This window comes from Mus pahari, chromosome 15 (assembly GCF_900095145.1).
Source record: "Mus pahari chromosome 15, PAHARI_EIJ_v1.1, whole genome shotgun sequence".
Lineage (NCBI taxonomy): Eukaryota > Metazoa > Chordata > Mammalia > Rodentia > Muridae > Mus > Mus pahari.
Genome location: NC_034604.1, coordinates 57,279,108 through 57,291,222, shown reverse-complemented (window position 1 = coordinate 57,291,222; position 12,115 = coordinate 57,279,108). Strand labels below are relative to the sequence as shown.

The window sequence follows — 12,115 nt, the reverse complement described above, 5'->3', positions numbered from 1 at the left end:
TTCTTCTTCTTCTTCTTCTTCTTCTTCTTCTTCTTCTTCTTCTTCTTCTTCTTCTTCTTCTTCTTCTTCTTCTTCTTCTTCTTCCTCCTCCTCCTCCTCCTCCTCCTCTTCCTTTTTCTCTCCTCCTCCTCCTCCTTTCAGGATGGGGTTTCTCTGTGTAGCCCTGGCTGTCCTGAAACTCACTCTGTAGAGTAGGCTTGCCACAAATGAACTTAGAGTTCTTTTAAAGCACCATATGCATGTTAATGGCAGAAGTTCCGTCTCAATACTAACTTACATTTAACTGGTTTCCTTCTGACTTCATCTCTGCAGTTTTCTTTAGGACTTCACATTCTCATTGTTTACATAGGTCATTTTTTTGCCCAGTATGCTCTGAGCTCTTTCCAGAGTCTCTTGAGTCTTCAAATATGTACACTTATTTACAGAGGACTTGATAATTAGTGGACACTGGGTTGAGGTTTCTTACCAGCCAAATGCAACTCTTCCCTCAAGGTTAAGGTGAGGGTCAAGCTTCAAGGACAGCTGTTGCTAGTGAGATCTACATTTTGTCTCTAAAGACCCTAAGTGATAAGGATTTTTTTCTCTACTTTGTGGCCCTGTTGAAATTTTTTGGGGGTTGGAATTTTTGGGAGAAGAAGTTAGGCCACTAAGAAGTGTATCTTAGAAGGACACCGATCCTTTACTTGTCCTGCATTTTCATTCTGCCTGTCATAAGGTGAACAGTCTTATCTATCCAAACCAGTAGGATGAAGGTCCCGGATCAGGAGGTTTCTGGGGATGAGAAATCAAGCAGATGAGAAATGAAGACAACAAAAGAAATAGTTGGGACCAGGAGGTCTTGCATAAGCTGATGACTTTTGCCAAGCAAGTGTGTTAAAGGTACATTATCTTATATACTATCTTTAGATGGAAAAATGGCCCACAGCAGCAGAGAGGTAAGTCAAACAAAGTTGGCAAAGAAAACAAAGGATACCTTAGATACATCTACCTAAGGACTGGTAACTACAGCCCGGGGGAAGGGTCAGGTCCCCAGCAACCACAAGCTTGAATCTTTTGAATCTCTTGAGCCCTAGATGGGCTCTGCCAAGTCTAGTCCTGGACAGAAGCACAGAAGGAACGATCCCTTTGTGCTTTCATCAGGGCCTCTGTGAAAGTCTTCCGTCAGTCTGGCTCCCAACATTCAACCCTGATGCCTGTCAGCTCCATGGCCCTAAGCACAATAAGGTCAAGTCACTGTGAACCAAACGCAAATGCTCAAGTAAGCTTCTCCTTCTTACAAGTGGATGTTTTCAGGTACTTGTCATGGGGAATGACAGCTGACTGACATGGGGAATGGGCCCAGTCCTGTGGATTCATACAAAGACAGATAACCTGTCTGCTAACAGCTGTGGGTAGAGAGATCTGAAGTTCTCACAGCTCCCACTGTGCTTCCTTCCTCTACGGTACAGCTTGCTGTTCTGTGTTTACTCTTTGCCCAGAACCTCAGCCTTGTTCCTTTCCACCAAACAGTCTTTGTGGTCAGCATATAATGGCCTGAGCCCTTTGCATACTGAGTTTTAGCTCCAAAGGATCAGATGTTGAACAGGAAGAAGACTGCGTGGTGCTCTGCAGCTGGAATCCCAGGATAGAGGCAGAGAGGGCATTCAGTGGCCTCCAGAGTCAACAGATACCAGTGTGGAGGGACTCCTTCCTGTGCCTAGCCCTGGCTGCCTGCGTCTGTCAAAATTCACCTCTCAAAATTCATCTCCTGACCAGACAGTATGTGGTACAGAGTGATTCCTCAGAAAATATTTGCAGAAGTTACTGGCCAGAACCAGTTAGTCACTTCAAGCTGCTGTGTACTGAATAATCATAATAATAGAGGCCTGACACTATTACTGAGGCTATAGGGCGCTCACCAAAAGGGATCTATCATGACTGCCCCCTGAAAGACCCAACAAGCAGCTGAAAAAGTCAGATGCAGATATTTGTACCCAACCAATGGACAGAAGCAGCTGACCCCTGTTGTTGAATTAGGGAAGGCTGAAAGAATTTGAGGAGAAGGGCGATCCTATAGGAGGACCAGCAGTCTTAATTAATCTGGACCCCTGAGATCTTTCAAACACTGGACCACCAAACGGGCAGTATACACCAGCTGACATGAGGCCCACAAAACACATACAGTAAAGGACTTCCAGGTCTGTGTTCATTCACAGATGATGCACCTAACCCTCAAGAGACTGGAGGCCCCAGGGAGTTTAGAGGTCAGGTGGGGTGGGGGTTGGGGGCATCCATGTGGAGACAGGGTGTGATGGGGAGGAGGTGTGGGATGGGGAGGAGGTGTGGGATGTGGAACAGTCGGAGGGTGGGAGGGGAGGGGAGGGGAATGGAATATGCAGTGTAAAAATGAATTAGAAATAAAATTAAAATTTAAAAAATTTTAATTAAAAGTGGAATTTTATGAGTGTTTTATTTTTTTTCTGAATATATGTCTGTGTATCACCTGTGTAGTCTGGTACCTGTAGAGGCCATAAGAGGGTGATAAATCCCCTGGAACAGGAGGTATAGATGGTTGTAAACCTCTTCATGGTGCTAGGAATCAAACCTAGATCTTCCGGAATAATAGCCAGGGTTCTTAACCACTGAGCCATTACTCCAGCCTCTTGAATGGCTGGGTTACATGGTTGAATCAAATTTAACAAAAACAAAACACAATTCTTGCCTTTGGAAAAGGTAATTTAATCTTTAAGTTAAAAAACTAAACTTTAAATAAAGTTGTTGGTTGTTTTTTTTTTTTTTTTTTTTTTTGCTCATGCTTGTATTACCAACGTTATGACTGTGTGCTACATCTGTATCTCCTAGATATGATACACAGCTCTTTGCCTGATTTTAAAATGATCACTCTTGGTACTGGAGAGAGGACTCAACAGTTAAGAACACTGGCTGCTCTCGCAGAGGACATAGGTTCCACTCCAAGCACCCACCTGGTGGCTTTTAGTGTCAGATATTCATGTGTGATCTCAGGGAATAGAGGTCAAATTGTCTTGCCTCTCTGACAGCATTGCTTTTGAGCCAGCACTCCAGGGGCTCAATGATCAGTCCAGAGCAGGTCATAGTGACCTAGGAAGGTTGTGGCTCTGCTCATAAGCAGTTCTAGGAGCACATCTGTGGATACAGGGTGGTCCAGGTACATGTTCTCTGAGTGATTTGCTTTTCCAAGTGACCCCCAGCTCCACATCTCCCCCCAATCAGCTCTTCCCTAACCTACCCACATCCTGCTTTGCTTAACCCTGAGCCATTGTCTTCCTCTACCAAACAAATACTGTACCATGAGAAAAACTCATGGATGCTGACTGAATAAAATCTATTGAGGAACTATGTTGACTGATAATAAAATATTCCATCCTATAACCTGGTATCAACCAGTATCTATAAAATATATACACCTATACTTTATATTTTTAGTGTTAAAATTGGAGAGAAGCTCAGAAGCCAACAAAGGAGCCTACTTTCCCTCTTCTACCTAAAGGTGAAAAGAAAGTAAAATGTTTTATGCCTGATCGTGTTTGATGCGTCTCTTAACAAATATGTTTGTAAATCTGAACTGTTGTAATTCAAGGGAAGGTGTTCTGGGACATCAAAATGTCATACGCATGAGAATGATTATCAGTCCCAGGCATGGCTAGAAAGGAAAAGACCAAGGCAGGGCTGGGGGTCTGGACATTGAGAAACAAGAGTATCTGGTTTGCTGCTCACTTCTGAACTAAGTGGGCCATGGAAGGACAGCGCCAAGGAGCTCCTTACTTGGCAATGTTAACAGCACTGAATAAGTCCTTAAGGTGCTCACAGAACAACCTAGGGGACACCAGTGTATCTGAAACTTGGAGCCAAGACAAGGTTCTGCCTGGGGAGGAGGAGATAACCTTCTGAGTTGACATTCCAGCATGACAAGGTAGACAGGAATGCGTAGCAGCATCTTCAGAAGGGCATGCTTAGCTGTGGGCGTTCCTGGAACTTTCACGCCAGAGAAGTAAACACATCCAGAATGTATGCATGCGAAGCATTCTGGAGAATGAACTGAGATGGAGAAATGAACCACATCCCTCGGACAGTTCAGGCTTTGCAGACTATGGATATACAGATGATGGCAGTGTATCAAGAGTAGGGTGCTGGCCTTGGGCCTTCAGCTTGGAGCCTGTGGGTTAGTCAGTGAGTTCAACCCACACAGCCTGTTCTCCAGTCTGGACACAGTTGGTTCTGTTTTCAATCACTGTCCTGATTATTTTAGGAAGTGGGTTTCAGGGAAAAATGATAATGAAGTCCAGCCCCAGAGAGTTTCCTGCAGGAAAGATCTCTAAAGTGGGGAGGGTTAAGGCTCTTGGAGGAAGCAGAGATTAACAATCTATTTTAACAATCTGTTTCGAAGTATGTGACCCCTAATGATCAACCCAATCTGTTTTCCCAGCATTCTCCTCTGCTTCTTCCTTCACAAGTGTGCTCCCACCTGTGATTTAGAGCTTGAAGCATTTTTTTTAATATAATAGAAATAACCTAGGCAAGTGTTATTCATTTGCAAGGAATAAGCTCAGGGAACCTGTTTGCAAGCAAGAGGTGTCCATGAGGATTTACTGAATCAGATTCTCCTAAGTGTTCTGCCCTGCACACGCGGTGACTATTTGGATGATTTACTCTGACTCCACATGCTCTGTTAGTTCCTTATGCTGTGCTTGTTCTTAGACACACTACACTGATCAGAGGGGCTGTCTGGTCCACTCTGATCTACAGCATGTGAGTATGACTTCCTTGCAATGGGTTTAGTTGAAAAATGGAAGTCTTATAGACACATTTTTTCCCCTATGCATCTGGTTGTACAATGGATTTGATAAACAAAGGACAGTAGGGGCCACTACAGACAAAACATTTCACCAGCTCCAAGTTGTGTGTATATTTAACACCTCTGTGGAATAACATTGCATCTCCCAATGGGTGGCTTCTCCAGTGCAAACTGATGCTGTAGAACTTTCCTCACAAGTACATAAAATAAAGCTGTATATGTCAAGCGATGGTCTTTTAGATTTGATGGACATCTAGAAGACACTCCTACTTGCCTTCCAGGTGAACCCCTTGTAAAGATCTCTCATCAATTTCAGTAATCAATGTTTCCATCTGCTGCATGGTTTGTGGATAAGGCCCAAGCTCATAAAACATAAGGGGTTGATAAGGACAAGTTCCCCCAAGATTCCACACTGGGACAGACTGGCGTCTGCCAGTTGTCAACAACACAGAGTGACTTGGAAGGTTGTGCAACCTACAGTGAAATAAATATGCTCTCACACTTACAACTTGGATATTTTATGCATTTGGGTTGTCCTGGGTGATGATCCCCATTCTGACTCCAGTTCCTAAACCTCAGTTTAGGAGGTCATTAGCTTCACCCCTCATTTTTTGCAGACGGATGAACACTTACCTTCTTCATTCCCTGGCAGCCTCCAAAACTTAAAGTACCAGCATGAATAAAGTAACTTCGCTTGACCCACTTGCACATGTCTGAATGGTATGCTGACCTCAGCTAACAGCATCCATCAATGCCACATGTCAGGAAGCCTGCACATGCCCAGGAGGCCCCATTCTGTGGAATAGCTTCACCTTTTTCTGCTAGGTGTAGAGGGCTCTCAGGCACTGGCAAATTGTACTTTCCAGAGTCCAAATCTGACAAGACAGACGTCTGACCCCTAGCATGTGTTGCTTATGGGCACTAGGAATGATAATAAATATTAGGCCAGGGGGGAAAAAGCCCTGTTCTTTCTACATGTTTGGGACTGTATTCATCTCCCTCCCTTCTGGCTAGTGAAGTCAACATGTGGTTTAAAAGCCCCCTTGGGTAGGCATTTGGGGATGAAGCCAACTCTCGTTACTCCATGAGATAATGATGTATAAACATTTGCTTTGCAAATGCCTTTATGTTAATTTCCTGTGTTATATTTATAGGCTGTAATGCATGTGGTGGGTTGGTGCTACATGTACAATATAACCATTCATTGCCAAGGCAGTGCTTTCTCAGGTATCCTGGCTGCAAGCTCTGTCGTAGACAAACACCGCATTCATGAAGTGGTTTTTTTTTTTTTCAACCATATTATGCTTGTTCTTATAAATGCAATGCATAGAAAGAACTGGGCTATGGTTGTTTTTTCTTTCTTAAGGACCAGGGTGTTCTCTACAGGGTGTAAAGAGGATATTTAACGAATTGCCACACTAAGATCTAAGCCAACCTTTGTGAAAGATTTCTATTAATGCCTTTCCAGTGTCTGTCGGGATAAATTGACAATAATCGCATCCTATCTTTGAAAACAGTTGGTGACATCGTTATGTTTTAATTGATATTATGGTGAATCTCAAGGCCACATTTTCATTTTTTTAAGCAAAAAAAAATACATTTCTTTGTAAGGTAATTGGATGGAGGGCCCAAGGTTCTTTGGCATTCTGCTGCTTTTAAGACTGGGTAGATAAACGCAGGTACGCACTCTAGATGCAAGCCAGGTTTGGTGCAAGGCTCTTTGGGGTTTGTAACCCCATGCCAGAGGATGAGGCAACCAGGACTGAGGTTTGTATTGGGTGGAAGCCAATGAGGAAGGAAGGAAACAATATAAGATGTGGGAATTTTACACGGTTTCCTCCCAGAACAAGGTAAGACGTGGATGGATCACCGGGAGCTACATCAGAGAAAGGATTTCACAGAGCCATCATGGATCTTGTCCTGAGCCCAGAAAAAGACTAGAAGAGGGCCCGTCTTGAAACTGTGGGATTTCATCAGGAAAGGGAAGACTTCTCTGTCCCTACCCACACACGCTTTACTGAAGACGAGGTTGTGTTGTCTTATTCGTTGCTGGTGTAGACAGCCAGGCTGGTGGGAGGCAGAGGCAAGCCAAAGCCAGCTGCCTGTGGGTAGGAGGAACTGCCTACCTGACAGGAACTTGTGTGGGGCTTTTAGGCCATTCTTAGTGTTCCTCTGGAAACTCAAAAAAAGAAAAAAGCAGTATGGATGAAATTCTGTAAGCATCCTCTTAGTGTATGTATGCATTAATAAATATGTGGTTATTCTGCAGGCTGTCGACACTTTGTATTTTATTTTTTTTAAAGATTTATTTGTTATTTATTTAATGTATACAAGTACACTGTAGCTATCTTTAGACACACCAGAAGAGAACATCAGATCCCATTACAAATGGTTGTGAGCCACCCTGTGTTGCTGGGAATTGAACTCAGGACTTTTGAAAGAGTAGTCATTGCTCTTAACCACAGAGGCATCTCTCTAGCCCTACAGCTTGTATTTTAAAATGGAATAGAAACCTCTGAAGTTTGTCACAAAGGCGAGGTAATAGTTATTCCACCATCAAACAGGGCTTTTGATAGAGTTAAACTCCTCCAATTTCTTGTTCTCTTGATATTGATTATGAGCAAATTTTCTCCAGTCTGCAGTTTCTTCTGTGAATCTCAGCTAAATGAAGATGCTCTAACCAATAAAGTGCTGGGGTGTGCACAGTGCACAAATGAGAGATGCTGTGGAGCTAAAGGGAACCAGCAATGATGCACCTGTGCTTGGGGCCATCTGTTAGTGAAGGACATACTAGCTTTGATAGTTTTAGGTAAAGATGAACTTGGCCATGAGAACATTGAACACTGTCATCCAGTTCATAGCATGCACATGCTGTGGCCAGTGTACCTCTTGGAGACTGTGTACTTAACTTTTCAAGTTTTCAGTGAGTAGAGTACCACAACCTCTTCCATGGCTTTCCAAGGCTCATATTTCATCCAGCTTGGTCTACTGTATTCAATTGCCACACATTGGGTGGTTGATAGGCAATGGTTGCTTTTTTTCTTACAGTAACAGGGAGCTGGAATTATGAGGTCATAGTGTCTGAGTGTCAGGGCCCTAGCGGGGTCTTCCTCCTGAGTGGCAAGTTAGACACATCTCTGTGTGTCCTCAAATGACATAGAACAAAGCAGAACTCTCACAGACTATGACCGGATGTATATCCTCTTGGAGTTCATGTCACATAACCTTATCCATCCCACTTCAACCAAATCACCTTCCGGTACCCCACCTCCAAACATGTCACAACATCCATATGAAAAGAAAACAAATTGTTCATTGAATAATGAGTTGCGGCAAAGGGAACAAGCTCTGCTTGGAATGGAATCTGGGATATTCTGGAAAGTTCTGAGGCAGGCCACAGGAAAGGCTCAGCTTTGGGATGGGAGCTTGCAGGAGTTCATCAGAAACCAGCACCCCTAGGCATCATTTCTGAGTTTCCAAAGCTAAGCCTGGCCTCTCCCCTCTCAGCTCCCTACATCCTGCCCTCTGAGGCCCAACTAGACACATGCATGACTTCACTAATGAGTTGGCCTATTTACCTGTCTCCCTCTATCACCCTGTGGGCTCTGAGAGGGAAGGTGGAGACTGAACTCATTCACTGTCATGTTCCTAACATCTCACCTTGGGGAGAATTAAGATAAATGACTGAACGTGAGGGAACAACTAGAACAAAGCAATGGTCCGTCAACTAGAAGCTTTGTAGCAGACTGCACGAGGCTCGGGCCCAGATGTATCCTATGAGGGATCTGTCTTAGGGTTTCATTGCTGTGAAGAGATACCATGACCAAGTCAAATTTTACAAAAGAAAACATTTAACGGGCTGGCTTACAGTTTCAGAGGTTCAGTCCATTATCATCACGGCAGGAAGCATGATAGCCTGCAGGTAGACATGGTGCTGGAGGAGCCAAGAGTTCTACATTTTGATCTGAAGGCAGCCAGAAGAAGACTGTCTTCTGCAGGCAGACAGCAGGAGACTGGAATTCCACACTGGGCAGAGTGTAGAGACCTCAAAGCCTGCCCCCACAGAGACAAACTTCCTTCAAAAAGGCCACACCAACTCCAACAAGGTCACACCCCCCCCTAATAGTGCCACTTCCCACAGGACAAGCATATTCAAACCATCACGGGAAATCATAATTATTGATCTTAATTAGGGGTTTAGCCTACTCTTCAGGTAGGATGATCACTGGAATGAGAACCATATGTATGTATATCACAGCCCAACCCCAGACACCTGGAAGTATCTGTAAAGAAGATTAGCTCCTTAGCTGTGTGTTCGTGGATGCTGCCTCTCTGCCCTGGCCATCAGGTCTTCCAAGCTCAGTCTTGCTATTCCTTTGCAGGCATAGAGATAGATAGATAGATAGATAGATAGATAGATAGATAGATAGATAGATGATAGATAGATAGATAGATAGATAGATATGCATTTAACAACAATTAATGAGCAAAGTGGCCATGAATTTTAAAAAGAGCAAGAAGGGGGTATAAAAGAGGATTTGGAGGGTGGGAAGGAAGAATTATATTCATTGAAGAATAAAAGAAAAATTAAAAAGAGAGAGAGAGAGAGACTCTTTCTATTATAACCAGCCAGGTTTATTAGGGGCAACAAGCAGATGCAATAGAACATTACTAGGAAACCTCTAGGGTGGCCATTGCCTCTTGCTGGGCGTGAATATGGTTTCATATCCAAAACTGAAGCTGAAGCTTAATCTCACTTAGCATGAAGGGAGAATTTTCTAACTGTGGTATTCAGAGACAGGGCCTTTAGCTAGGTGAAGACATGAGGCTGGAGGGTGGAGCCCCACGATTGAGTCCCAGTGGTTCTATGAGCAGAGAGAGACTAGATTTACAGTTATCCACGGTTCTGACCTTCTCTCGGTGATGCTGTCCCAGTACACCCCCTGTGAGGTGCCACCTCCATCTCACACCTCCAGAGCCAAAAGCACCACTGCAGCCGCCGATGTTTCTAGGCAGCACTGTGGGCCGAGTACTTCACTGTGATCCAAAATTAGCCTTTCTGGAGAAACTACTGAATGCTATAGCTTGGAGCTTTAATGTCTCATTGTCCCCATGTTAAATGGTTGTATCCCAGGATGACCACTGGAAAGAAGCAGACACTTTAAGGGGTGGAGCTTTGTGGGACATCCTTAGAACACTGCATGGAGGGATGACCTCAGAGAGGATCGTGTCACTTTGTTCCCTCCCTCTCTTTCTTTATGCTTGTGAACAGGCTTGCTTTGCCACACAATCCCCATGGGTACCATTGGGCAATCCCTATGGGTACCATTGGACAATCCCTAGCACACCTTCATGTTGGAGACCAGGTTGAGAAAACCCAGGCATCTTACATCCCAGGCATCTCACAGCCCAGGCATTTTTACAGCATGCAGCTAAAAGCCATATAGTTCTTTGTTTGGAGCCAGTTGCCTCCTCTCTCTCTGCAGGGCCATCCAGCAAGATTCCAGCCCTAAGCAAACATCAAAGACTAAGGAAGTCTTCCTACATTCCGGAGCTGCCTGGAGCTGTCACCTTGGGCTGTTATCAGAAACCAGACTTTGAAACTAGCTGCCCGATGTTCTGGAGCAGTGATGCCAGGGAACTGAGATAAATCACAAAAGTCTCACACTCCCAATTAGCCTCCCCACTAAGCTTCCTTTTTGATCATTCCCTTGCTGTATTGTATGTAAACTGAGCATTTCCCCTTTGTAAAAGAGACTATGACAAACATGCATGGTCTCCGTCTCTTTCTTTATTCCCATTTCTCTCTAGGTTTGTGATCCCCCTCAAGAACCATGGAATAACATGTCCCGTGGGCTGGGACACCTTCATTCATTTCTAGTTTCTTGAACTCAGCATTTCTGCTTTCTGGAGGACAGCACTGTTGCCAAGGGCCAGCCTTGGCTAGATCTGGGTTCCTGAGAGAAGGGGTGTTTGGGAGCAGCAAAAACAAATGAATTCATGTCAAGTCATGGGTCCAAGATGGCTATGTTCTGCTCGAGATGGTTTTCTAAACTGCTCTTTCTCTGTGCTCTGATCTGCTCTAGATGGCTTTTTCTTGCTATTCTAAAAACTCTCTGGTTAAGACAGTTAGCTTTCTGCTCAAGATAGCTCTCTCTGCTAGTGAAAATTCTAAAAGCTCTCTGGATAGCTCGTGGGTTTTTGCACCAAAGTCAAAAAAGTTGCTATAAAAAAAAATTCTTGGATAGTCCTGCCAAATCAGAAATCCTGTTAGAAAAAAGTTTAAAAGTAATTCTTGGGTTTTCCAATCAAAAATCAGAAATCCAGAAAAAAAAGTTCAAAAAGAGCTGCATTCATTCTTTAGACTATCTTCTCTAGATAGCTGCTAGAAAACAATCTACAAGAGCTGTGTCCGTTCTCTAAGCAATTCTTGGTCAGAAATCTTAGGAGAAAAAAAAATTCTAAAAGAGCTGTGTTTGCCCTCCATGGATTTTCCAACTAAAATCAGAAATCCTGTTAGAAAAATTCTTGAAGAGCTGTTCTCACTCTCCAGAGATCTCCAGCCAGCACAGCAGCACTCATTAGAAAAAAGAAATTAAAGAAGAACCTTTATTGCTTTCTGCTTGCTCATCTTATGGAAGCCAAAAGCCCAGTCGTTTTTATTTACATATCAATTCTGTTATTTATTCCAGGTTCCCTTTTGATTATCCTATGAATCAGCATCTCGTGACCCCAGATTCTTAATTCTTAGAAGACAGCAAGCACATTCTTTATTTTTTATTTTTTAGCATTACAAAAGAATTCAGAGATCTGCCTACCTTTTTAAACTTAGCTGGGTGGGACCTTGTCCTGAGACTCCCATTCCAACCCTACCTGGACCTAAATTTCTTCTGTCCACTGCTAACCTTGAACTCAGGAATCTGCCTGCATTTGTATCTGCCTGTCTTTGGATCTTTCTGACAAACTTCCCCAAGTGTAGCCCCAGCTTTTCCTTTAGGTCTAGGAAGCTCCTTATACAATGTGTATTGCATCCTTCCTTATACTTTGCACAGTTGAGAAATTATATATTTTTGAACTCATGTTTTTAGAGTTCTTTTCCACAGCCTTAAGGGCTGTCCTGAAGGTCCTGGTGTTTGCTGTTTTGCCGAGACAGTCTCACCTTTGCCTCCCAGATTCATGTTGTCTCTGATTACCATGGAGTCATTTGTTGGAGATTGTTTTTGATTCAATCAGGAATCTGCTTGTCCAGACGCTGAAAGTCCTTGTTCCCAATTGGTTTTTGATCAATTAATAAAGATGCCA

General features: G+C 43.6%; 1 non-coding gene across 1 annotated transcript; it reads right to left on the bottom strand.

The window, feature by feature from the left end:
- Positions 1–11,297: 11,297 nt before the first annotated feature.
- LOC115065582 lies at positions 11,298–11,361 on the bottom strand. The gene has a single exon (XR_003845346.1). It is a non-coding gene; the product is annotated as a U7 small nuclear RNA (small nuclear RNA).
- Positions 11,362–12,115: the final 754 nt, after the last annotated feature.